Below are 27,948 nucleotides of genomic sequence, written 5' to 3'. Positions count from 1 at the left end.
AATTACATCCTCAACTAACTCGGCAACCACAGCCAGGAAATGGAAGGTGATTTTGTTTTCCATAAAAACTTACCATTCTTCACCTGATGCCTATTTTTGTTTTTGTTTTCTTTTTTAATATCTTCAACAAATATCAAAGTTTTACTGAACTGCAGCCCAATACATGTAAGGGACAGCTGTGATGTAAGGTATAATTAATGCAACAACCAACATAACATTTCTCCCAGGTAAAAAAAAAGAAGAAAAGAAAGTCATCACTGCGCACTTACACTTGCGGCACTATAGCCGGGACGTTTGAATCAGACCTAATTCATAACACCCATTTATGATAATAAATACACGTCCAACGATCCCCACCCCCACCCCCAGCATCCACCCAACCACCCTCTCTGATTTACAAATAGCTGATAGAGCAAGCAGCTGACAGAAATAAATGAGCTAATCTGATGGCTGTGTAGGACTTCCACCAGATATTAATTCATCAGGAGGCCACAGAGTACAGACAGATACAAATTCCTGTTTTAATTATGTATGGGAGCTGTGCTGGAAGCTGGAGACACCTCCAATACTAAGGCTATTTCTCAGAGCAACTTTATGAACCCTTTTGATTCCATCGTTATTTTGTTTTCCTTTAGATATAATACATGTCCCTCCTGTTTTCCCCAAACACTCAAGACCAAATAGATTTTTCCCCTTCATAGCAGTGCTTTCACATGAGACATTTGATAATGAACAAGTGGAAAAATAACCTTTGCCACATTAAATTATATTGTTTTCGATTTGCAATTTTTATGAGGCCTTCCTGGAGCCTGTTTGATGTATTTTGTTCCCACTCGGAGCCTCAAATGGCCCTTGCCGACTGGCAGGCTTATCAAAACCCACGAAGGTTTTATTGAATGAGTGACCAGTGGGTATCTAAACAGAATGCAGGGTTATTGATTTTGGAGAAGTGGTCTAATTGTTTCTAGTAGACAAGGGCTTGTCCCGATTATTTGATTGATTAGTTTGATACTGGTCAGCCTCCTCATCCTCCTTCCCTGGCCAGTTAATAGCACTGTAATCCCAATACACTGCTGTATTTCTAATCCATCATCATTATCATGGCTATACTCAGCACAAGATTAGTCCATGACGGTTTTTTCTTTTTTTGCATTCCTCAATATTAGCTCTGCCTTCTATATGCTAAAGAAAAAACTCAGATAAATTCAGCTTATCTGCTGTGAAGAGAAGAGCTGTATAGAGGAGGTTGTATGGTTTGGTATACTAATGAGATAAAGATGCGTATATTGGCATATTTTAGAGAAGCTATTAGGAAGTAACTTAGTATATTTACTCAAGTATGATAGAACAATTTTCAGCTCTACCAATTTATTGTTCTGTTCTGGGTGTCATAGAAAAAGCTGCATTTTACTCGATTTGTCTCATCAAATCTTACTTTTAGATTAAGATGTTAAAGTACAGCAGAGTCTTAACTGTTGAATAGTTGTTTCTATGCGTTTTAGTCTGTGAAACATTTTTTTTAAGTGGTTGTCTCACGCGAGATGTCTAAGTACTTAGCACTAGAGAAATGTCCCTCTAAACCTATGTCGTTTTATTTACATTTTTTCTCAACGTGGCAAAAACGGTGTGTCGTATTTTCCAAAAATCAAACGATGATAGGCCAAGTAGGGTTAGTTCCACCAATTAAAAAGACAAAATGTCTCAAACTCATTTTTTTGTGGGAACACAGAGTTTGAGACATTTTCTGCTGCCGCTGTAACTGTTAGCTTAAAGCCTCACTGTGCGTGCAGCTGAGTAATCAGAGTAAAGTAACCCGGAAGGTATCGAGCATTAAATGGTGGATAAATTATCTAACTAATTAGGTGCTTCATAGCTTTATTTTCCAATTTGATTACATTTTATTTATATAGCACCAATTTACAGCAACAGTCACCTCAAGATATTTTATGTCGTTAGGTAAAGAAACCCCATAAATGACACGACCCTCTATGACAAGAAAAAAAAACACCTACTTGGCAAAAGTGGGAAGAAAAAACTCCCTTTTAACAGGAAGAAACCTCTGGCAGAACCAGACTCAGGGAGAGGTGGATATCCGCCAGCCATCTCTTCTCCCTCACAGTTGGGGGTGAGGGAGAAGAGAGCAGAGAAAGACAGGACAAAAGAACAGGACCCACTATGCTTTTGTCCACTATGGGATAATGATTACTAATTATTAATACAGCAAAGGTCTATAAACACACAGGGAGTGAAAAAGGTGAGTGAAGAAGAAACAGTCAGCACAGGGAAGCCCACTCGGCATCTTAGGCCTACTGCAGCATAACTACATATGCAGCATAATATCAGTGTGTTTGGTCCATAAGATACATTATTAAGGCTAGAAATAAAGTGGATTATTTCTTCAGCAAGAAGGTGGAGGAAACATGGCATGAAAAAGACCTTTTATTTAAAAAGAACTATTCATCAATCTCTAACTCCTTACAGCCTCACTGCTAGCTTGTTTCTTCCTTCCTATCTCAGTAATCACCTCGTAAGTTCATCTGATTTTAGAAAGGCCCTTAACTGGAAAACCATTAGACTAAACTGCTCACTGAATACTCAAATGCAAGTAGTTAAAAATCTAGCAACATGATGCCATTATTTAATAATGTATCACTGCTTTTATTATGGATTGATTGAGTCTATTATATTTAATGTGGAATTATGCTTAAGCTGGCTTCTTACATTGTTGTCTTGGTACTCGAGGTTCTGTATGAATATGTCTTCTGTAAGCACCATAAAAAATAAAGAATAAGACACAGAAGGGTTTGTTGGGGACATGCCATAGTAGGTCTCCAGTTCAAGCCTGAGACCACATCTGGCTCCAGGCAGCATGGCCACAGACGGCAGGGTGACATGTGGCGTATGTCTGGGCGAGACCTCGGTAAAAGTCTCGTAGTCACAAAATGAGCAGTGAAAGCCCGAAGCCTGAAAAGTAAGATAAAGGAAGGGGACATAGCAGAGTGTGGGGGATATAAGTGTGAAGTGATGGAGCGAGAAGCCTTGACTGGTGGAGCCCATGCAGTCTCCGTCCTTGCCTGTGGTAGTGCCCGAGCTGGGGTCTTCACTCATTTGTCTAAGAACACATAAGGAAGGGGATGGGGGAGTGTGAACAGGACTCAGACCAGAGGGGTTTGTCACATTGTGTGGAGGTGACACCTCGAAAGGCCCACTGGCCTGCGTAGTGGACAGCCAGTGTCTCCCCTAGTCCTTCCCTAAAGCAGGAAGGGTCTCCATGGCTTCTCACAGTCACACCAGAGTCTCACTGGATTCTCCACTGCCTGGACTGGCATGTTTAAAGACCCTCTTTGTTTCTTTCCTGCAGCTTGAAGTGGCCTGCCTTTCTGTTTTTGTGGTGAAATCTTTCCACACCACACAACAGTTCCATTCCCCAACCATGAGTCAGCCGAACAAAGGAGGCATCAGTGTAGCTCACTCTGCCTCTGGAATTAAAGAATGAAAAACTTTTCTTTTTTTTTCACTGAATATTTCCCATCTTCTTCTTTAGCCATCAAATCCAAAGGGACTCCTCCTTTTTCATGCTGTGATTATTTACATCAAAACTCAGCTAGATGTCTACACTACAAACTGTAATGACATGTAAATAATTAGAAGTGTTAGCCCATCCTCATCACCCATCATTATTATCCATTATTTTGGAGTTTTAAATCCATGGTGGTATGGCTTCTGAGCTCAGGAGACATTGTTTATTATCTTTAACTTTTATTTTGAGCAAGTCTAAATGGACGTTGTCTTCATCGGCATGCTTTTTATTGTCCGTGTGAGGCCTCCTGCTCCAAAGCTACTCACTTGTCATAAATGTTTTAAAAATGCCCTTTGATAACGAGTTTGTCATTGTTTTATTCAGAAATATCAACCGGCCCATTATAGTGGCAGGTATTTTGTCAATCGATACACAATAGCGTATTAATATTTAATCCCTTATATGTCACCACTATACAAGAAAAACTGGATTGTTGAGAGGCAGCAGCAGGAGCTCGTTTATTTTCCTGCTTTAGCGGTGAAATAGAGAGGATAGACAACTCACTTCAAGGGTGTGTGTGTGTGCGCGCGCGCACTGACACACACAGCATATATCTGCAGGATGCGTGTGTCTTCAGACAGTAGGTGTCCACATGTTTATGTTTGCCAACATAGCCGTCTGCACTGTCTTTCTCTGAGATAGGAGAGGTGATGTCTCACCACCCTGGAGTGGTTTTTCCTCCGGTCATAAAGCTAAACTCCAAGGACACTCAAACTGCAGGAGCAACAATGTTGACATTAGTGACAGTGAACTGGTGACCATGTAGCGCTTTTTCCAGTATGTATTTTAACAAATGAGGCAAAGAAGAGAATAATCATATCTATATATATGATTGCTTGATCTACTCTCTGTGCAAGGCAACAATTTTGATCTATCCTATCGATCATTCCCTATTTACTCAACTGGAGACCAGTTTAAAATGCACTCAATGAACGTGTTCACAATCACAGTTAATGTCCAGATAGATAAAACTAGTATACAACACACCAAGTCAAAATTGCTAATTATAAGATGACAATGTGAAATTACGCTTTTACTTATCTATGACCTTTAATTGTGTTTTTAACATTTGGGAGGAACACTTTGGGTGTACCTGTTCACGTATTTAGTCACTGAACGTAAATTAATGTGCCTGAGCCCACTGACCTGACTGATTTCCACTGTGCATGTTGGGAAGAAAACACAATACAAACTGTCTACTGCAGATTTGAATAGACCAGTAGTCTGATGCTTTCTGCAGTCTCAAAAAAGTCAAACACCTTTGCTTGCTGCCTTTGTTTGTTTGTAACACAGCTGTATTTCAGCCATCATAAACTAGGATAAAATGTACATTATCCTAGTTCAGGGTTCCCTAAATATAAATTTGATGTTTGCGTTCTTCTTTTGCTTTATTAGGGACAACATGTTTTATTTTTTTCAACAAATCTGATAAAAACAGTGTGATAACTTGTCTCTTGCTACCGTCTAACCTCCATATCCTTCCAGAGTTCCTAATGAAGACGTAAATCTTTTAAAAAAATGATCTCAAATGTATTTAATTGCAACAGCTAGGTACTGAAGTTACCTATATATTTGTTGAGTATAGGGACATGCCTCACAGTGTCAGACAGTGAGGTGTGTAATTGTTTTTGGAAATTAATGCAAGTCTGTGGCACAGTTCTATATTATGCTGTGGATAAACAGTAGGTTGAATTCAGTGTAGGTATTTAAAACTAGAAGCACGCCCTGCACAGTAGATCGTTCTAGGTAAGCTCCTACAACTGCTTAAAAAAAAAACCAAAACTTTGAAAACTTGGAAGCTGAAAATTTACAGGTGTGTGGGTGTCCTGCAAAAAAAAGAGAAATAAGCTCAAAAATATGAAAATATTGACTCTAGAAGCAAGCCTGTTTTAGATTGCAAACATGGATTATGAAACATGTGTAGGTGGTAGACTGAATGGACGGATCTACTCAAGCAGTAACAGAGCTTGCTGTCATCCTGCACAGCTTCTCTGTCCTCCTGACAATACACACATATCACCAGGACAGTCCATGCCATGTTAGACTTCAAATGAACTGTACAATGACCTGCAAATGACAAGCACAGAGAGTTGCAGCCCCCTGTGACTTTGGTGTGAATGAGTTTTAACCCTTTGTTACCGAGAAAGAGGGGAAGAAAGCATAATCTATGATCCCAATGTTTCTGGAATGTTTAAAAAGGTCAATATGCTGATATTTTTGACAGCGCTTGACCTTTTGTGAAAAAAGTAACAAAACCATTGGAATTGAAATAACTTCTTTGTTTAGTTCTGGCACATAATGTATCACAGTCAAAGCATGCTGTCTCCCCACAGCATCTGCCCATGAATGACTTGACTGTTAATCCGGTGTATTGATCTAATATCAAAAGGTGCTATTTAAATGCAGCATAACTCCCCAGGAGCCATGATCTGTCAGTAGGCTCTGTTTGGAGTCTGGCTGAATAACTAATGTCTGTTTTGTCTGTCACTGCGTCCAGATGGCACAACATCTGGCTTCCACCTACAGACGCAGGATCTACAAAGTGGTCAGGTGGGCTGATGGATACCAGGAAAGTAACTTCACATACACTGACAAGCCACACTAAAACTACTGTAAGGTGAACTAGATAGCATTAGTTATGCTGTCACAGTGGCACCAGTATGGAGTTGAGTTCAATTACAATACTTACGAATTGTCATTCCTTGATGCTGAAAGAGAAGGAAGACCTAAAAGACTTTGACAAGATCCAAAAATGTGATGGATAAATGATCGTATCAAGCACATGCAGTGTTTAGTACCTGCTAAAAGTGGTCTTTAGTAAGGAGAGCTATAACTGGAGACAGGATCATGGCACCAAAGATTCATTAATGTGTGTGGGCAGCACAGGCTGGCCTGTGTGGTCTGATCCCGTCAAAGAGTTGCTATGGCACAAATTGCTTAATGGTAGAAAGCTGTCATAGCCAAAGTGCATTCAGTCTGCTGTGATTGGGGCCATGTAAACATCAGTCTGTTGCCTACAAAACGCCCATGGTGCAGTGGAACAAGGGGGGGAATTCTTTTACATCATGTGGATGCCCAAGTGTGTGTGTGTGTGTGTGTGTGTGTGTGTGTGTGTGTGTGTGTGTGTGTGTGTGATTTACCTGGGGAGGAGATGGCAGAAGGATGCACTGTGAGAAAAGAGCAAGTGTCCATTCGCCACATTTTCAACTGTATACTGTTAATGTTAGTGGAGCACTGCAAGGAGAGGGTCTTCTAATTCATTCTGAACTTATTATACTTAATGTAGCTACTACTTTTCAGTCTAGTTCAGGCTATTTAACCAAGGTTACAGGTTTGATGTAACATTAAAGCGCAGGCCAAAACCTTATAATGAAACCCCTCCAGCTATGAGTTCTCTGTTTAGATCACCATACTTTAAAACAGCCAGCCAGTGAGTGAGTGTACAGTGGTATTAACACTGTGTACTGTTATTGTTTTGAATTAAGCTCGACAACAGCTTGCGCTCCATTGTCTATTTAGAATAGATGTTTTTGACAGCACCATTCACACTGTCAGTAATCCCTGTACACCTCTCCCCAATCAGCTACATCAATTCCAGCTCTGATATTCCCGCACATGCATTTGACCTCACATTAACCCAGATACATTTGATCTTTAAGAGCCATAAATTGGCTTTTGTCATTACCATAGGTTAATTACTGAGATTTGCTCAGCACCGTTTCTACACTGTGATTGCAATAATACCCAGTACACAAAAGCCATTCACTGTGCCTGCATGAGCCCTAAAAATAGGCATTGTTTTGATCTATACCTATCAGGAGTTTGCAATAGTCTATTATTGGCAGTCAGCCTAGCAGTACTTTTCATACAGTTAAGCCTCACCCTTCCTGTCATTCTGTTCGTAATACGTCATCTGCCTGGAAGCTCAAATATAGATCTGAATGTGATCCCTGCATTCCTCACAGCACCTTTATAAGAAAGGAAAAACAGTTATTCAAAGGAATATTCAGCAAGTTAATCAGTAATGAAAATAACTGGTAGTTTTAGCCCTAATCCAGACATCAGATAAATGTTGGTCTTTGTGGATTATTATAGACCATGAGAAATTAGTAAAGTAGCTCATCAAGTATCACATGATTAGTATATACAAGTGATGTGACTGTCCAAGTTTTGGACACTCCTCTTGCTTCAGAGGTGCAGGCTTCTGCAGTATCATTACCACTTTCTTTGCTTTACTTGGAGGTAAACCTGTTTTCTTTTATAGAGAAATGGGGGCCGATTCTATGTAGAATGCACAAGCCCGTTGGTTCAGAATGATTCACATGTTAACACGATAGTAAGAACAATATATTTAAGCATTGAATTAATTAAATATCTTAACCCTTTAAAGCCAAGCATATCGTTTTGATACATGTGTTTTTGTGAGTTTTTGCGACGTCTACATCCTCAGCGTGACTTTTTTTTTTACCCTCAAAAAATGATATAAATGACATCACACATTTTTAATAACTAAAATTGCAAAAATATAGCTTATGTAGCAAAGGTTTCAGGTTTTAAAGGGTTAAAGGAAGGGGTGCAGTTTGTAGCACTGTTGCCTCACAGCAAGGTCGTCCTCATTATGTTAAGTTAATTGGTGAGTCTAAATTTTCTGCAGGTGTGAATGTGAGTGGTTGTCTCTCTGTGATAGATTGGTGACTTGCCCAGGGTGTATTCTGCCTCTTACCCAGTGACTGCTGGTATAGCTCAACCATAACTCTGAACTGGATAAGTGGAATATGATGGATGGTTGGAAAAGAAATGTGGAACAGCTAGGCCTGGAATGTGGTGAGTGTGTGGGTGCGAGTAAGTGATGGAGGCATCTGAAAGAAAGTAAAAGAGAAAGCAAACAAACTTAGATTGTACTTGGTGCTTATTATAGAAACAACAAGTGCTTAAAAATGGGAAAAGAATATGACTGCCATTATACAGATACAATTTATTGTAATATAAGGTCATATTTTTAGCTAACTTTGCAGTCAAACCATTGATTTGAGTTCTCACGTGACATGAATGATCATAACATGTAAACCCAGAGGTATTCATCTTCACATTTCACTCTGCCATTCATTCCATATGACTTTGTGTCCTACCACGGCCTCTGAAGACTACTTACAGTTGTTCCTCTTTACTGCTCAGAGAAGTACATGAAAAGATTCTATTTTTTTTTAAAGAAATCAAAGGTTTGATTAACCATGGATGTTCATGAAATATTACGGGAAAGTGTGAGTGTGTGTGGGTGCATGTGTATGTGAACAGGCTCCTATCTGATTATTACCAGTGGGCGTTTCTCATGTGTTCCTTTATGAGAAGAGGTTTTAGATTTCTCTACTTTAATAGATGTTCTGTGCTGATGATCCTCTTTTAGCTCAGTAACCATGACACTCAGACTCTCTGTCTCATATGCGGGATCAGGAACAATACTCCAGATGTTGACTGGAACAGCACATCCATGTTGTTTTTCTCTCAATGACATGTTTTGTTACCCTGAGAATGTCCAGGAAATGCAGCTTGATTCCATATATTTTCACTTATTACTTTTCAGCCTCTGAAAATAATGATTATGTACAAAAATGGCTGTGACTTCTAAACATTAAATGTAATACTTTTACACAACCCTTTAAAATGAAGCTGAAAGTCTGCACTTCAATCACATATTGATAAACTGATTAAAAGTTTCCTACGGTGATGTACAAACGCTGGCCAAAACCTATGAGCATAAAATGTTAGAGAGGTACTGATGCTTCCCTCCTTCCAGGCTGGTGTAGGTTTAGACCCTGTACTCTAAAACCAACTAAAAATCAGTTGTGACACTAACAGAAACTATGTATTTTATACTGTGTGTCACAGAAAAATTAGGTGCAGCATTACTTAATAAGTGCTTCTCCCAAGCCCCTGAGGTATGACAAATAAGACTATATTTGGGTTGTGAGTTTGAAAGGAAACACACAGATAACCTGTGAATAGAGATCCAGCTAGTGGCAGGCCTTTTTACGTGAACTCCACTGCACTAATTGAGCTGCGAGTTTATTGTAGGGTCTTGTGTGGGAGTTTCTACCAACACAATTTCTAAATTAAACACGTTTTTGTAACGGCAGATAGTAAAAGTACACATTCCTAATTTTCTTTTCATCATCACTATGTATTTAACATGCTTAGAAGCAGTTTTAAACTTTCTTGGATAGTCTCATATTTTTGAAGTTTTAAATGTGTAACACTTTTAGTCCCTTAACTTCACTTAAACTGCATCAAATTAAACCATTCTACAAAGCTTAACTGGTTTTAGCAAAATTTATCAATTACAATGTAAATTAAAAATTGAGTGTTTTAAGGCTGTCTTGAGACCTTTTATATGGTCGAAGATTTAATATATTTAACACTGGCAGTTTGAGGATGTACATAACTACATACATGAAGTTTCAATGTGCTTTTTTTTTTTCCTCAATGTGGGAAGGGATTACATGAAGAGGATGTGGGAGCTATGGAATCTCCGATACCTAACACCTAGACTGACAACAAAAAACCTCAGTGCTCCAACATTTTGAAGAAGGAGCTGCTATCACAACTGAGCTGAGGGGATTGTATCCTACCACAGCCTCTGAAAAGGGTGGTTCTGACTACCTTCCCTCTCTTCGTTACCATCTGACCATAGTTCTCCGGTCCGAATGACATTCCTCTGTCGGCGCTGAGTGTGATGAAGAAAGGATACAGAAAGCTGTCCATCTTGCTGGTATCTCTCTTCGAGATCAGTGAATCAATGTCTTGTTCACTCCTGGTATACAGCTTGATGTCACCCATGTAGGCTGACGCTTTCTCCGTAGTCACTAGTTGCGCCATAGACACTATCTGTAGCCAGTCTTGTCAGTGATCTCACTGAGGGGGTTCAGGCCTATGCAGAACACCATTGTGGATGGAGCATCTTCTTGGTGGAACCTTGATGGTGGCTTGTGCAATTGGCTTGAAGTTGTCCTCAAGTGTTGTTCGCCACATCCCTATTGAGTTCCCGATGAAGGGTTAGGGCCCTGTTCATGCTGTATAGTTCTAGGCATTACAGGATCCATGTGTGGAACAAAGAGTCGATAAGACTATCGAAGAGTCTATAGGTGCTACATCCTCTTCATGTAACCTCTTCCACTGGGTTTACTTGCATAGTAGCATTCCAATAGCGCTCTGTTTTACATCTCTTGCCCACGTATGCCTTCTTTTTCCAGTAGCCCAGTTCTTCTCAGTGTGTCCTGGTTGCTCAACACCTGACGCTTGTTAATCCGGGCGACGTCCAAGCCAGTATGGTTTCAGTTATCTCTCTCTCATTCTTATCCGAGGTAGGCTTGGTTAGCATGGGAGGTCTAGCCTAGGGACTCTTACTAGACACAGACGCCTTGGTTGGGAGTCGAATCCCCAACCTGAAGAGATTTGCCTAGACCACAAAACACAAAGAACGAACATTAGACCAGTGGAAATCTGTGCTTTTGTCTGATCAGTCCAAATTTGACATCTTTGGTTGCTGTATATTTGTTTGACTCAGGAAAGATAAAGGGTGGTCTCTACATGCATGGTTCCCAATGTGAAACATGGAGGAGGAAGTGTGATGGTGTGCGAGTGCTTTGATGGTGACACTGTTGGGGATTTATTCAAAATTGAAGGCACACTAAACCAACATGGTTACCACAGCATCCTGCAACAATATGCCATCCCATCCGGTTTGCGTTTAGTTAGACCAGCATTTATTTTTCAACAGGACAATGACCCCAAAAATGCCTCCAGGCTGTGTAAGGGCTATTTGACCAAGAAGCAGAGTGATGGAGTGCTGCGCCAGATGGCCTGGCCTCCACTGTCAAGATGGTCTGGGATTGCAAATGGACAAGCAAGTGCTCAGCATCTCTGGGAACTCCTTCAAGACTGTTGGAAAACCATTTCAGGTGACTACCTCATGAAGCTCAGTGAGAGAATGCCAAGAGTGTGCAAAGCAGTAATGAAGGCAAAGGGTGGCTATTTTGAAGAGTCTAAAATATAAAACATGTTTTAAATGTATTTATTTAAATATACATGTATTTACACATACACCAAGCCTACACATAGATACCGAGCTCCAGAGTTCTGGTTTGAACCCTCCCTGTGTGGAGTTTGCATGTTATCCCAACAAAAACAATGTATAGATCCAAACCAGACACTAACCAGCATCTAGTTTGTCTGACTAGTTTAATTTATAACGGTACATCTGTTGCATTTATGTTATTTATTTAACCCTGGAGCATACATGCTCTTTCATGCTCTCATGCTATTATTAGCTATTCATAAAAATAGAAAAAGAACAACTTATGTAAAAGAAAATATTTTGAAAAAATGTCAATCTTGACTACTATTAGAAGATTTACATTTAGATACAGTTGTGAAATGTCTTCAATGGATAAATACAAATAATAATTGTGATTATTTGATAAAGACAAATTTGTGCATTCAGGTAAAATGAAAAGGCAAATGTCACTGTCACCTGGTGAGTTGGTAACAAATTACATCTAAAGTGACCAAGAGGGAATAATAAGAGTGCATGCACAGAAGAGAATCCGGTATGAGTCACTGTCTGAACTAAGCCCTGAACAGCATCTTGTAGATTTTCACCCACATCACACAGACCATGGAGTTGCACAACACAAAAACATTTTTTTTAGATTGTTTTCTTTAAAAACAATCTTCCAGCAGCGTAAAAAATAGACATTTTATTATCGTTGTCAGTGGAGTGAAGAAATTGATCATTTTTGTCTTCTTATTTCTGCACACATCTTTCTTTTTTTTTTATCGTGTGTGTATGTGTGTGTGTCATCTGTCTTTACCACACACACAGATACAGCCTCTTTTCTGTCCTCATGTGATGCCGGCACTCTCCTCTAGGTTAGTGACAGTGATGAATGCAGAACATGGAACACATTAATGCAGTGAATTCTGGTCAATGTCAGGCCTTTCTTCACCGTGTCAAGTTAAACAAACAAGATCAAGCAAAAGCGAATGGTAATTGACCCTCCAGAGATAAGGCCCTTGCGACTGAAGCAGGAGGTCACGGGAATCCCAAGCCATTCTAAAACCTGAGTGTGTGTGTCCACATTTAAAAATATACTGTACTCACTGTCCAAGTGCTCACACTTTAATAAAATGCTGTAGCGTTCTCACCCCTATTACAAAGTGAATTATTACAAGAAGGAGACCTGTGATATATACTTTCTCTGTACAGTGCCTCATCAGCAACAGACTGTCATTGTAATAAGTGGATTTTACTTGTAGGAGATGTCTAAAGCTCTAGTGGGATGTGTTTAAAATGTGGAGCTTCTGACATTTTGATGACACATTCTTGTGAAACCTAACTAATTAGTAGAGTTTTGGTTTTGAACTTCTGATTTTATATAATGAACCTTGTATACTTACTGCATGTCCGTCACAGCTAGCAAACATCATTCTGATGCTGTGTAATTGGAAGTGAGTATGATAGAAAAGGAAGAGGGTTACCAGGTGGTGAAAGGCAAACAGCTGATAGAATTTCATATTAATTTATTCATTCATTTTTGTTATTTTCCTATTTTAGTCCTGTTGATAACACTAAAAGAAATCATTGTAGTAAATGTTACTTTTTTAAATTGTTTAATTTGGGAGATTAAGACTATCACATGTTGTAAGTGTGATTGGTAGTTGGGTGAGACCCTATAAGTGTTACAGGCCTTCGATGGGGTCTGTTTTTAAACTGTTTTTTTTAACAGAAAAGCAGAGACAGGAGACATCAGTTGCGTTCGGTCTGCAGGCTCTTCCTCGTCTGATTTATTAACAGAGTTTAACAACGTCCTTTTCTTTTCATTTAGACACACACATTTCTCTTTTAACAACACAAACATTCAATTAGGTCCATAGCTCAAACCCTTTTGGTTACCTTGCACTCTCGCAAGAATAAACTTACAAAATAATCATTGTATATGAACGTCCTTATTTACAATAAATCTGTAACCAATTTTACTGCATTTCAGCATCAAAACATTTCTGTGCAGCACCACTAACACTGCAATTAACCCGCTTATGTCACCTTTATACTTTTCTTATACTTTAACAGATTCAAACAATATATTACATTTGTAACCAATAAACAAAAATATTCTTCCCTTGCTCACAAACAGTTCACAATCATCCACAAACAGTATACATCAGACTATTTACATTTGACACATAAGAACTGGGTAGGTCCTAATCAACTGTAACTTCCAATAATGCCAGGATAAAAGAAGTGTCTAAGAGCTCCATTTGTCACAAAATAAAACAGGTAATAAGACCAGCTGCCTATTTAGACTACGAGTGAAATGGCGGCTGCCATTACAAATGGCGGTATAGTTAGCTTTCTCTCAATCAGTGAAAACACACTCTCTCACAACATTTGCGGTTTCTTGCCTTTATATGTACATTGTGGTGAGCAAACTTGAACTACTGACCTGTTTTTTTAACAGAAAAGCAGAGACAGGAGACATCAGTTGCGTTCGGTCTGCAGGCTCTTCCTCGTCTGAGGCCGAGACGCGTTGCAACAGCCTATCGCACTCACCACTATCTCCCCCTTGTGGCAATGCCACGCAATTACATTGTCCATAACGCTAAATGAAAAGTGCAATACCACCATAAAATCAGGTCTTTTACATCAAAAACAATTCACAAAAAAATTACAATTGTGACCATACACTTGTGGGCGTCACACACTCCCCAACAAAAAGAAAATGGCTCCTGACATTTAACCTCTTACCCTTTAAAACTCATTATACTCATTACTCAAACAACTCAAATCACATCCCCTTCCCACATACCCACATTCCTTGTGTACTAACATGTATAGATTGGGCAGTTATAATATACAGGGAAGGTGCCTGGGTGTGCACAGTGAGATGTTGGAATGCGATATGGCACTAGGGGGAAGTAAGGTAACAGGGGATATGGTGGCATGGTGTAGTGTGTTGTGTTTGGTGACTCGTGCACTTCAGCACAACTGACTGATGGATGCACCCGGAGAGAGGGCTGGCCAAGGGTGTCATATGTGAAATGTGTAACAGGCCGTCGTTCTCTAGTAGACCTTCTTAGAACTGATTCATTAGTCGGCGGGGCCACGTTAGGTGTATACTGTGCCCTTTCTGAAAGCGGCAGTCCAACTTCTCCTTCGTCGACTGTGAAAGGCACTTCAGTGACTCCTGATTCCTGTACCCTCTCATGTTCCTCCTCTCCCATGTCGTTGTCAAGTTCAGTGCTTTGGTGTCCACCATCTTGTTCCATTCCTTGTTCCCTCAATTCATCTGTTGCTTCTGTTGGCTGAGGTGCTCCACAGTTGACCACTCTGCTGAACTCAGCTGTTCCTCTTGGGGGTCCAACAGTATGGTTACAGGTATGTAGTGCATCCTCTTTGTTCCCACTTCTCAAATCATACCTCAACTCATAATACATGGAACTCTCATCCTCATCGGAGCTTGCGTCAGAGTGGGGTTGAAACTCTGTCTCTCCTTGAGCTGGTTTTGGTTTCTTTTTCTTGACGGCGGATGGCCCGTCCCCCTTATCTACAGCAGGCAAGTCCACAGGAAGCTCATTGACAAGATGCAATAGATTGCGATGCAGAACACGCACTTTCTTCCCCTTTGCCTCTGAGGTCACTCTGTACACTGGGCTGTCATTGATCTGTTCCTTCACCACATAAATGGTGTTCTCCCAGTAGGACCTTAACTTGCCAGGACCACCCCTCTCAGTCAGGTTCCGCACTAGTACTCTGTCTCCAGGTTGGAGTACCACTCCTTTCAAATGCCGGTCATAGTGTTTCTTTCCACGATCACTTGACTTTTGGCTGTTTCCAGATGCAATCCTGTAAGCCTCAGTCATTCGTTCTTTCCATTTCTCAGCATAACCTCTTGCAGTTTGTGGCTCTCCATCAGTAACCAACTTGAACAGGAGGTCTACTGGCATTCGTGGATGTCGACCAAAAAGCAGAAAGAATGGCGAGTAACCCGTTGCTTCATGGCGAGTGCAATTGTACGCATGAACCATCTGTGGGAGATATTCTCTCCATCTTTCTTTTTTTTCTTCACTCAGGGTCCTCAGCATCTGCAAGATGGTATGATTAAAGCGTTCAGCTGGGTTGCCCTGAGGGTGGTACGGAGTTGTTCGAGAGTGCCCCACATTGCTCAACTGTTGTAGAGTCCGGAAAAGCTCGTTCTCGAACTCCCGCCCCTGATCATGGTGCAGCCTTAAAGGGTAGCCAAACCTGGGGATATAATCACTGAAAATCCTTTCAGCTGCAGTTTTGCCACTCTTGTTGCGGGTTGGATAGGCCTGGGCATACCTAGTAAAGTGGTCTACCACAACTAGGATATACTGATATCCGCCCCTGCTTGGCTCTAAGTGGAGGTAATCAACTGAAACCAATTCCATTGGTGAGCTTGTGGTAATGCTGGACATGGGAGCTCGGACATGTGTCACCGGTTTCTTCTGTTTGATGCACGGACACTGCCGGGTGACATAGGCTTCGATGTCTCGCCTCATGTATGGCCAGTAGAACCGTTGCCTCGCCAGGCTGAGAACTCTTTCTACCCCGACATGCCCCATGTCATCATGCAGATGTTTCAGGACCAGGGATTTGAAGCTAGCTGGTAAGACTAGTTGGCGCTTTTCTGCAGTCTTACGATACAGAACTCCGTCTTCTAAGCTCAGCTTTGTCCACTCATGCATCATTTTCCTTGCCGGACCTCTCACATTCCGTCTCATGTCATCTGTCAGCTTTTGATCTGAGTCTTTCATTTTCATGATCTCACCTATCGCAGGATCTGCTCTTTGAGCCCTTTGTAGTTCATCCAAATTGATGGGCGTGACCATTTCTTGGATTACTGGTTCAAGCTGGTCACCTTGCGCTAAAACCAGAGCAGCGATCCATGCGACATCTCCATGCTTGCCTGCTCCACATCCCTCCCAAGTAGCGGCAACAGCTTCTTTGGAGAGCTCTTTTGTACATTCAGTGACGTATCTGTCAATGTCAAGGGGACTCCTCGACAGGGTGTCTGCGTCAACATTTACTTTGCCAGGTCTGTACCTTATATCAAACCTGAAATCTGATAGCTCTCCCACCCATCTGAACCCAACCGCATTCAACTTGGCGGTACTCATGACATAAGTTAAGGGATTGTTGTCTGTGTAGATGGTAAAATACGGGGCATAGAACAAGTAATCCCTGAACTTCTCGCAGACAGCCCACTTGAGGGCGAGAAACTCAAGCTTGCCCGAGTGGAGTCTGTAATTCTTTTCAGCCGGTGTCAGTGTTCGGGAGCCGTATCCAATCACTCTTAGCTTCCCACTCTGATGTTGGTAGAGAACGGCCCCAAGTCCTTTATCAGATGCGTCTGTATGAAGGACGAAGGGAAGCTCAAAATCCGGGTAGGCAAGTACAGGGGGGTTTACCAACATATCAATCAACTTACACAGGGCACCCTGGTGCTTCTCTGCCCACTCAACTGGTGTTTTGGATGGTAACTGTGCGCCTTTCCCCTTCTGTCCTGTAACCTTCCCCAGAAGATGCTCCTCTTTGGTTTTCTTGGGTTGCAAAAGCTCATAGATGGGTTTTGCTATTCTCGAGAAATCCTGGATATATGAGCGATAGTAACTCAGGAACCCAGCAATCCTCCTCACATCTCCCACTGTGGCAGGTGTCTCCTTTTTCAGGGCGTACACTGCCTCGAGATCTTTTGGGTCAATGCGTACTCCTTCAGCTGACACTAAGCGCCCAACATACCTCACTTCTCTTTTAAATAGGTCACATTTTGTCGGCCGGAGTTTGACTCCGTAGTTCTGCAGGGCTCTCAAGACTTTCCTCAGCCCTTCCACATGTTCCTCAAAAGTCTTGGCGTAGCACAAGATGTCATCCAAGTATGGAATGCAGCACTCATTCTGAAGGGGAGCCAGCATTTCTTCCATACTGCGTTGGAATGCAGCAGGTGCGTTGGTAAGACCGAAGGGAATTCGCACCCATTCATAAAGGCCCCAGGGGGTGATGAATGTAGTCAGATGGCGGGATCCTTCTGCTATAAAGCCCTGGTGATAGGCTTTTCCCTGGTCCAAAATGGAGAACCAGTTGTACCCTCCCAAGGTGTCACTGAGGTCCTGGATTCTTGGTAATGGGTGGCGATCAGGTACTGTGCGCTGGTTCAGGAGACGGTAGTCGATACAGAGCCTTAGGGAGCCATCCTTTTTCCGCACGCAAACTATTGGCGCAGAGTAAGGGGATCTAGACTTTACAATCCATCCTCTTGCCAAGAGGTCCTCAATATACTCTTTAACCTCCTTATAGAGGGGTTTTGGAATTGAGGTGTACGATTTCTGAATTGGGGTTGTGTCTTTGAGTGTTATTGTCATTTCCAAGCTGGGAATGCACCCCATGTCATTCTCATCACGTGCAAAAGCCCCTGACTCTTCCCTTAACATTTTCTTGGCAACAGTCTGTTGGTCTTCAGTCAGGTGACTAACATCAACAGGTGGATCCCATTCCTGTGTTGCTTGATCTTCACCGCACTGCCGGGGTATTTGAGATACATCAGGGTCGACATCTTGAGTCACTTTGGGCTCACCGAGGTTTGGTAAGTCAGTTTGTACGACTCCTGCTATTGGTTCAATAGTTCCAAGGGCTGCTCTGCCGGTGAGGGTCACATCATGCTTAGTGTGATTGCCAATAGGTACTTTGACATATGGGACTCTGGCATCACAAACTGTGAGGAGGCTGTTGCCAATATCAAGCTGTTGCAGTTGTGGGTTGCTCTCAGTTGGTTCAAAGAGCACGAGGGGGTTGGACATGTCAACTGTAGAGGAGACTTTACACTTAACATACTTAACTTGACCAGCCGGGATTACTACATCATACAGGCCCACTTTTAGGACACTCTGGCTGACCACGTTATCACTGGTAAGCTTGGTCTGGATGAAGTTGACCAGTGCCGTCGCTGTGTCATCCTGGAGGTTCATCGCGCTGCGCAGGAGGCTCACAATGGTGGGTATGAGGTTTGTACTAGCATTTGGCCCCAGTATCAGCTGTTCAATTACATTGAAACCAATCAGGGGGCAGTCCATGGGCACACTGCTTACTAAAAAGGGGACTTGTACAGTCAAGTTTGGGTCACTATTCTCTGGGAGACTCACCATCACGCCCACCCAGCCGTCGTAGGGTAATGGCTGGCCATTAACACCAAGCACACTAAGAGCCTTATCTCCAATAAGTTCTGTCAGTGGCCGGAGTTTGTGGTCAGAGAGGTAGGTTTTTGCCCACTGGCGATCAATGAGACTCACTTGTGCACCTGTGTCCAATAAACAGTCCACTGCAAAGCTATGAATGTAACACTTGATTTTACATTTTTTCCCAACAAGCTGTGCCACTCTCTCACTTGCCCCTGTGTCTGCATTTTTCGTTGGAAGGGTCGCCCAACTACTTCTGACATGAGCAAACTCTTCTGAGCACATACCTCGTGATTTTGGGTCTGGCTGTCCACTGGTTCTGGGCGTGTGTGTATCAGCAGGAGGCCAACTAGAGCTTCTGGGTTGGCTTCGTTTGAGACATCCCACTGCCCTGTGACCTGTCTCCCCACAGATAAAACAATGAGTGCATGAAGTAGCCCCACTTTCAATACACTTGGGACAGCCATACTGTTTTGCAGTTTGTCTGGGCTTCTGCTTTGGGTGTGCACACTGACAAGTGGGTTCACGAGCCTGACTGGCTGTGAGAGACTCAACCACTTTGGTCAGGGTTTCCACCTTCGCAGCCAGCTCTTCTATGACTTTATTCTTACTCTTAGATTTACAGTCAGTCATTTCAGTGTCTTTGGCAGGTTCAAGTTGAGCAGTATGAGCATGTGTTACCTTTTGTCGAGTGGAATATCCCAGTCTTCGCTGTCGCTCACTCTCTTCGCTTGACACTTTGTTCACTTGCCTTATCAAGGCTTCATCTGACACACTGTAGTCTGATAGTAGTGGCTTGAGTTCATTACGAATGTCACTATATTTTGGTAGAAGACCTTGATGAATGGTGCGTAGAAATACATTTTGGATCGTACGTGTCTCATACGCAACGTCCATGTTATCCTGCCTGGATGCAAACATGACTTTCTGCTTCAGTCCAATCATCCTGTAGAGGAACTGTTGTGGAGTTTCATGGTCATGTTGCTTAGTGCTCAACAATTCCTGAAATAACTCACTCCCACTCTTCTCACTCAGGTGTGAACGTAGTAAGCTTTTGAGTTCAATGAGGGTCAAGTCATCTTTACTGATCAACATGTCCTTAAACTGTCCAGGCTTGATAATACGGAGCACACCTTGAATGATCTCTCCCTCTGTGTGCTTCACCTTGAGCCCCTCCTCAATCTGCTTACACAGTCCATGGTAGCTAATGTCAGATGCAATGTCCCCAACCTGACCACCATGTACTTTAAACTCTCTGCGTTGCAAAAATGGCAGGTCTCTTAGGGAAACCATGTGATCAGGCTTAGATTGTCGCATGTCTGTGGTGGAGCGGCTGTTTGTCACGCTCTCAGCTCGAGGCTGGAGTGACTGTGTAATAGTGGGGGTGGGTGTGTCTTGTGTTGCAGATGTCACTTGTAAATCTGCTAACTTTTTACCAAGTGCCTCGTAGTTAGCCTTTAGCATTTCATACTCTGTTATTTGTGGATTAACAGACTCAAGAGGCAATATAGCTGAGGTAAGTACATCACTCTGTTCCGGGTGCTTAAGTGTTGTGAGAGTAACAACATTTTCCTCTGAGACTACAGGGTGAGATACTTAAGCGGCATGACTATCAATGAGATGAATAATAGCATCTTTCAACAGCAGTAGGTGTGAAAACCCCTGATCCTCTAAGTCAAGCAATGTCTTACAGCGTAGATAAGCACAAACATAATCAAAACAACTTTCCTCATCACCACGTCTTACACTTGCGGGGTCCACATCAGGTACTGGTGTGATGTTTGTAGCAATCTGGAAGAGTTCCTCTGCTGTCAGTGCATAAAGACTCTTTCTGATCTGCCAAGCCAGTTCTTTTCTTTCACTGTCCTCCATTCTGTGTCTTTTGGCTAGCACTCCTCACAGTGCAGTCAGCTCAAACACGCAGCCCGTCACCTCTCCAGCAGGGGTTCCCCTCCTCGACACAGGTCCCGCTGCTGCCTCAGTTGCACGTCTGCTGTTCCAACACGCCTGCCCTGTGATGGCTGTCTCTGGTTCGTTGATTAAAGGATCAGCAGTCACCCACGTAGCATGCTGATCCCCGTACGGGCCACCAAAATTATGTTACAGGCCTTCGATGGGGTCTGTTTTTAAACTGTTTTTTTAACAGAAAAGCAGAGACAGGAGACATCAGTTGCGTTCGGTCTGCAGGCTCTTCCTCGTCTGATTTATTAACAGAGTTTAACAACGTCCTTTTCTTTTCATTTAGACACACACATTTCTCTTTTAACAACACAAACATTCAATTAGGTCCATAGCTCAAACCCTTTTGGTTACCTTGCACTCTCGCAAGAATAAACTTACAAAATAATCATTGTATATGAACGTCCTTATTTACAATAAATCTGTAACCAATTTTACTGCATTTCAGCATCAAAACATTTCTGTGCAGCACCACTAACACTGCAATTAACCCGCTTATGTCACCTTTATACTTTTCTTATACTTTAACAGATTCAAACAATATATTACATTTGTAACCAATAAACAAAAATATTCTTCCCTTGCTCACAAACAGTTCACAATCATCCACAAACAGTATACATCAGACTATTTACATTTGACACATAAGAACTGGGTAGGTCCTAATCAACTGTAACTTCCAATAATGCCAGGATAAAAGAAGTGTCTAAGAGCTCCATTTGTCACAAAATAAAACAGGTAATCCGGTTGTTCAGTGATGACGCGACGAATCCTACTTCCGGGTCTAAAGTAGTCTGCGTTTAATATGGCATTTGTGTTGTTAACATGTTTAATGTTATGTATTTTCTTCTATTTGATCTCAAAAAGCTCCTAAAACAGTCAGCGATCACTGTTGACCTCCCTCGGCTTTTATTACCACTAATCATTTATTTAAGCTCAGTTTTTAAAACCTTAGGATGTAACTACAGCCCAGCCCATGCAGCAGTATATGAATGACTAACCTCGTATTGTGGATGGATTATCTCAGTTGTTCTCCTGGCTGAAGTTTGGTCCGTTTACAGCATCCTGCCATGCAATTACATTTGTTCCTGACCACCGAGAACACTCACGGTAACTTTTATCAAGTGGAAAAAAAGTTAGCTTGTTTATATTATGCTAACATAGCTGTGTCGCTAGCGGTCACGTAGCACATCATTATATACCAGCTAGCCAAACTTCAGTAACCCTACAAACGTCACTGCTGTTTAGCTTTCTGTCTTCATTTATGTTGGAAGTGATAACAGAGCTGTACGTTTTAATTTGTTTCCAAAACCCCGCAGTCAGGACATGCTATATTGTATTTAGATAGAAGCTAGCGAGCTAACTTCCTGCTAACTTCTAACTCCGTTAAATGTCATAAATTCCGTTTTCATGGATGCCTGGATGTTAAACTCAATTGTTACACCTGGTAGAGCAGAACGCTGATCATTTTATTAAAGATGAAAGACTTTAGACAGTTTTTCAACTCACAGTAATGCCATAGTGATCGTTTGATATATGGACCTGCAGCGGAGTTTAGACCCAGACACGGCTAGTGACGTCAGACTGAACAACCGGATAAGACCAGCTGCCTATTTAGACTACGAGTGAAATGGCGGCTGCCATTACAAATGGCGGTATAGTTAGCTTTCTCTCAATCAGTGAAAACACACTCTCTCACAACATTTGCGGTCTTTAAACTAAGACAGAAAAAGGTTTCTTGCCTTTATATGTACATTGTGGTGAGCAAACTTGAACTACTGACCTGTTTTTTTAACAGAAAAGCAGAGACAGGAGACATCAGTTGCGTTCGGTCTGCAGGCTCTTCCTCGTCTGAGGCCGAGACGCGTTGCAACAGCCTATCGCACTCACCACTATCTCCCCCTTGTGGCAATGCCACGCAATTACATTGTCCATAACGCTAAATGAAAAGTGCAATACCACCATAAAATCAGGTCTTTTACATCAAAAACAATTCACAACAAAATTACAATTGTGACCATACACTTGTGGGCGTCACATAAGCAAACTGTTATTTCAATGCATACATATTTTTAGGTATTGCACTCGATGTAGTTGAAATAAATGTACTAATATATTACATAGAACTGAATTTTTAAGGAAATTGCAGTGTTTAACAAACTTATTAGATCGCCACCCAATTTAAGGTTTATACCACAGCTGTAACAATATTAGTAATGACCAAAATCTTTTTTTTAAATCTTTTTGTTATGATAACTCCATCGGTGCAAGATTTTTTGAAATTAAAAACATTTTATCACTAAAACATAATTATTGTTGTTATCCATGTTTTTTCAAATTTACTTTTTAACAAAAAAAAGCATAAAAACAGTAATCTGACTTCTCAGCGAAGGCCAGTGTGCCCGAAATTTGAGTATAAAAACATGAATTTGGTTATTATTAGTTTAAAACAAGATGCTCTGTTGAGTTTGCTGTGGCATGCATACTTGAAGCATGCGAACAACCACGAATGCAAAAAAGACTCTTCTCCCTGGCCTTGCATGCTTACACCACTGACTCCTTCAGATTTGTATAGGCACACACGCTCAAAGCCATAAGTAAAACGCTAAACCTGACTCCTAATTTCATTGTCACCAAGTTAATAAAGGAGCAATTCATAGGGGGAGATGTGTTGTTCAAGGGTGCCTTCAGGAGGGGGATACATTTTTTAGAAAATAGTACTGTACCTGGGGGAATTAATATCAATATCACAGTCTTCTGGTAAAATGGATGGGTTGTTTGAACATTAAAAGTCTAGAAACGTGCGCCTGACTAATTTGATACTTTCTCCTTGTCTATGACTCGCATTTAGTTGCCTCATTTATAACGCCTTCAGGCTTCTACCCTTATGCTGAAGTGCACCTGCTACCTTTCAAAGACTGAATAGGGTGGTTGTTGGTCTGGAAAACTGCGTTGTAAATCTGGATAGTGTTGTGATTTTGAGCAACAAATGAAAAGGCCATGTACTGAACTTTCAAGCTTTGTCTGAATACAGGGAGTGCAGAATTATTAGGCAAATGAGTATTTTGTCCACATCATCCTCTTCATGCATGTTGTCTTACTCCAAGCTGTATAGGCTCGAAAGCCTACTACCAATTAAGCATATTAGGTGATGTGCATCTCTGTAATGAGAAGGGGTGTGGTCTAATGACATCAACACCCTATATCAGGTGTGCATAACTATTAGGCAACGTCCTTTCCTTTGGCAAAACGGGTCAAAAGAAGGACTTGACAGGCTCAGAAAAGTCAAAAATAGTGAGATATCTTGCAGAGGGATGCAGCAGTCTCAAAATTGCAAAGCTTCTGAAGCGTGATCATCGAACAATCAAGCGTTTCATTCAAAATAGTCAACAGGGTCGCAAGAAGTGTGTGGAAAAACCAAGGCGCAAAATAACTGCCCATGAACTGAGAAAAGTCAAGCGTGCAGCTGCCAAGATGCCACCAGTTTGGCCATATTTCAGAGCTGCAACATCACTGGAGTGCCCAAAAGCACAAGGTGTGCAATACTCAGAGACATGGCCAAGGTAAGAAAGGCTGAAAGACGACCACCACTGAACAAGACACACAAGCTGAAACGTCAAGACTGGGCCAAGAAACATCTCAAGACTGGTTTTTCTAAGGTTTTATTGACTGATGAAATGAGAGTGAGTCTTGATGGGCCAGATGGATGGGCCCGTGGCTGGATTGGTAAAGGGCAGAGAGCTCCAGTCCGACTCAGACGCCAGCAAGGTGGAGGTGGAGTACTGGTTTGGGCTGGTATCATCAAAGATGAGCTTGTGGGGCCTTTTCGGGTTGAGGATGGAGTCAAGCTCAACTCCCAGTCCTACTGCCAGTTTCTGGAAGACACCTTTTTCAAGCAGTGGTACAGGAAGAAGTCTGCATCCTTCAAGAAAAACATGATTTTCATGCAGGACAATGCTCCATCACACGCGTCCAAGTACTCCACAGCGTGGCTGGCAAGAAAGGGTATAAAAGAAGAAAAACTAATGACATGGCCTCCTTGTTCACCTGATCTGAACCCCATTGAGAACCTGTGGTCCATCATCAAATGTGAGATTTACAAGGAGGGAAAACAGTACACCTCTCTGAACAGTGTCTGGGAGGCTGTGGTTGCTGCTGCACGCAATGTTGATGGTGAACAGATCAAAACACTGACAGAATCCATGGATGGCAGGCTTTTGAGTGTCCTTGCAAAGAAAGGTGGCTATATTGGTCGCTGATTTGTTTTTGTTTTGTTTTTGAATGTCAGAAATGTATATTTGTGAATGTGGAGATGTTATATTGGTTTCACTGGTAAAAAATAAATAATTGAAATGGGTATATATTTGTTTTTTGTTAAGTTGCCTAATAATTATGCACAGTAATAGTCACCTGCACACACAGATATCCCCCTAAAATAGCTAAAACTAAAAACAAACTAAAAACTACTTCCAAAAACATTCAGCTTTGATATTAATGAGTTTTTTGGGTTCATTGAGAACATGGTTGTTGTTCAATAATAAAATTATTCCTCAAAAATACAACTTGCCTAATAATTCTGCACTCCCTATATCTTGGATGAGCTCAACCTACAGTAAACTGGGCTGCAGGTTTGCCAGGGCTACTGTGACCTACATAGGTAAGGTAATTGTTGAGGGGCAGGTACAGCCCATGGGAGCCAAAGTCCAGGCTATTCATTTTCTCCCTTCCAAATTAAAAAATGAACTAAAAAAAAAAAACTTTGGTATTGTTGGTAATTACTGATCAGAGATTGATTTTTAGAAGACTTTTGAACTCTTATGTTGCTGGTAGATGTGACGAGCTGGACATGTTACAGGGTGGAATGACGGTTTAATCAGTATCAGGTCTTTTTTTCACTGTTTTATCTGGTTAAACCTTCATTGAAGGTGTCTTAAGTGAGACATTAACATTATCCCTTTTCCTGTTTGGATTATTGCTCTATTATTGTCATATCCATCTACTAATTGACTTGTTTGATATCAACATTGCCAAGTTCAAGTTAAAAGGTCTCTAGCAGGAGTTGTTTTTTGGTTGTTTTTGTTAATGTTGAATATCAAATTTCCCCAAAAGGACTTCAAATGCTTGAAGCACCGACTAACATTTCAGCCAGTGCTGAACGAGATACATATCAACATTAAATATGTTTAAATATTGCACAGTAGGTACATGTGATTGGTTCAAAGAAATGTTACTGCCATGTATTTTATTAAGCTAGACTGCCTGTTGTATTCGTTGCTGGCTTTTAATTTCTACATCTGTCCACACAGCTGGTGTTTTTATTACTATTAATTTATTACTTGGGTTTTGTCTGCTTGGACACTTGCATTTATAGAGTAATAAGGGAATGCATTTAATGCTCCCCTCCTCAGTTGCATTGTGAATTGTGAGCATAAATTGAATTGAAGGCAGTTGATTAAACCATACTGTCCCAGGCTTTTAAGTGTGTTTAATTTCACACCATCTATAAATAAGCCAATTATTTTCTTATGCACACTGTCGCAGTGAAGGCTTCGTGTTTATCTCACGCAATTGTGTATCAAGGCTCTTTCAAACACCATGCATCTCTAGTTCTTTTGTTAATCCACTTCTAATGTTGACTAAGAAACCAACACTGTTTTTTTGTTTTTACAAAGCTCAGATTATGAGGGAATTGTATTTTGAATGCACTTGAAAGCCAGGGAGTTCTACGCATATTTTTGTTGGGCTTAATCTACAGATTGTTATGTCTTGCCATGTGGGTATTATTCAACACAAACTCCTCAAAAGAACACAAACAGTGAAATTCTCAAGACTGAGTATGTGGGAGGGCTTATCCGAGCGTCTGCTGCCAGTTTTAACACTGGAGGATACTACATGTTGAATAGATTTATGCTTTTTATGCTTTTATTTCTAGTCTGTATTGTTTCTCTTGCAGTTAGGGAGAGTCCTGTCTTCATCCTGACAGAAGCGAGAGTGAAATAAAGTAAGCCGCTCTAATCATTTTCAGTCTCAAATGGTCTTAAAAGGAATATAAAATTTTCGTATTTTACAGTTTTTATTTATTTATTTATTTTTTGCACATGCATCATGTTTACTTTTTTACTTGACATTTGATGGATGTACTTTTAAGCTAAATGCAAATAGACACAAGACTATCCTATTTGGTTTCATAGCTGCTTCAAGAAAATCTCCATTGTTTACACATTCAAATGTCGTTTTGTATAATCATGCATGCCTATTGAAGGACCTAAATGCATTGTAATTAGAAAATAATGGGCCAGCGTTCATGGATGGAAGGTTTCTACTTAACATTTTCCCTCGAAGCAAATGGGCTAAAGTCAAAATCAACCTGGATAGAAGCCCGTCAGACCCCGGTATAAAAGTTGATCTAGCCTGTTAAAAGAGGGGGAACTGTGCATGCAGAGGTGTAATGGCAACGCAGTCTCTATTAAGGCTAACAGCTCCCATCTCCTTCAAGGTGGTCATTTAGTAGTGCTGCTCATTCAGCCTAATCAATGGTTGAAGCTGCAGCGAACCATTAAATAAAAAAAGAGGCTAGAGATGAGGTGCTTCTGATTGGGGTTAATTGGATGTAATTGGAATTTATACTGTACAGTGGACGACTCATTAAGAACACATTTAAAAATAATGTCATTTGAGCTCAGGTCATTTAACCATTTTTACACTGGAAATAGTGCAATGCAGGACTTGGGAAAAGTGGCATAGCTGGTGTCCTACTGTGACTTTCTACAGGCTGTATGTGCGCTAAAATGCAAAATGTCACTCATTGATTTCTTTTCAGTTTGCACCTGAACCTTGCACCTTGAATTTCAGATTGAACAGAGTTTAGATTTGTATTGGATAATGTGCTAACACTTCATTTAATTCCCTTTTTTTTTTTTTTTTTTAGCATTTTTAAGCCCTAGATCAACATTAAACACTTTAAAATCAATTATAATACAGCTGTAACCAGAAGCTTTCTGTGTGCAGCAATAAGCATATGCTTGTGAATAAACAGATAATCAAACAAAGTCTCATTAAGCTATATTTAATTTAAACTGTGTTTGTTTGTTTTTTCTGCAGTTTTGTCCAAGCTAGCATCCTGTGTTGGACAGCGACTTGAAGCTCTGTGCCATGAGACAAGC

At 41.2% G+C, this 27,948-nt stretch overlaps 1 long non-coding RNA gene across 1 annotated transcript; it reads left to right on the top strand.

Moving 5' to 3' along the window:
- Window positions 1-9: 9 nt before the first annotated feature.
- LOC146651215 (uncharacterized) lies at window positions 10-27,948 on the top strand. The gene is made up of 3 exons (XR_014907925.1): window positions 10-46; window positions 26,739-26,786; window positions 27,887-27,948. It is a non-coding gene; the product is annotated as an uncharacterized LOC146651215 (long non-coding RNA).

The sequence above is a fragment of the Rhamphochromis longiceps genome, linkage group LG16, assembly GCF_057381845.1.
Source record: "Rhamphochromis longiceps isolate RC_006_pf linkage group LG16, R_longiceps_female_GT1.1, whole genome shotgun sequence".
NCBI lineage: Eukaryota > Metazoa > Chordata > Actinopteri > Cichliformes > Cichlidae > Rhamphochromis > Rhamphochromis longiceps.
This window is presented reverse-complemented; position numbering and strand designations above follow the sequence as displayed.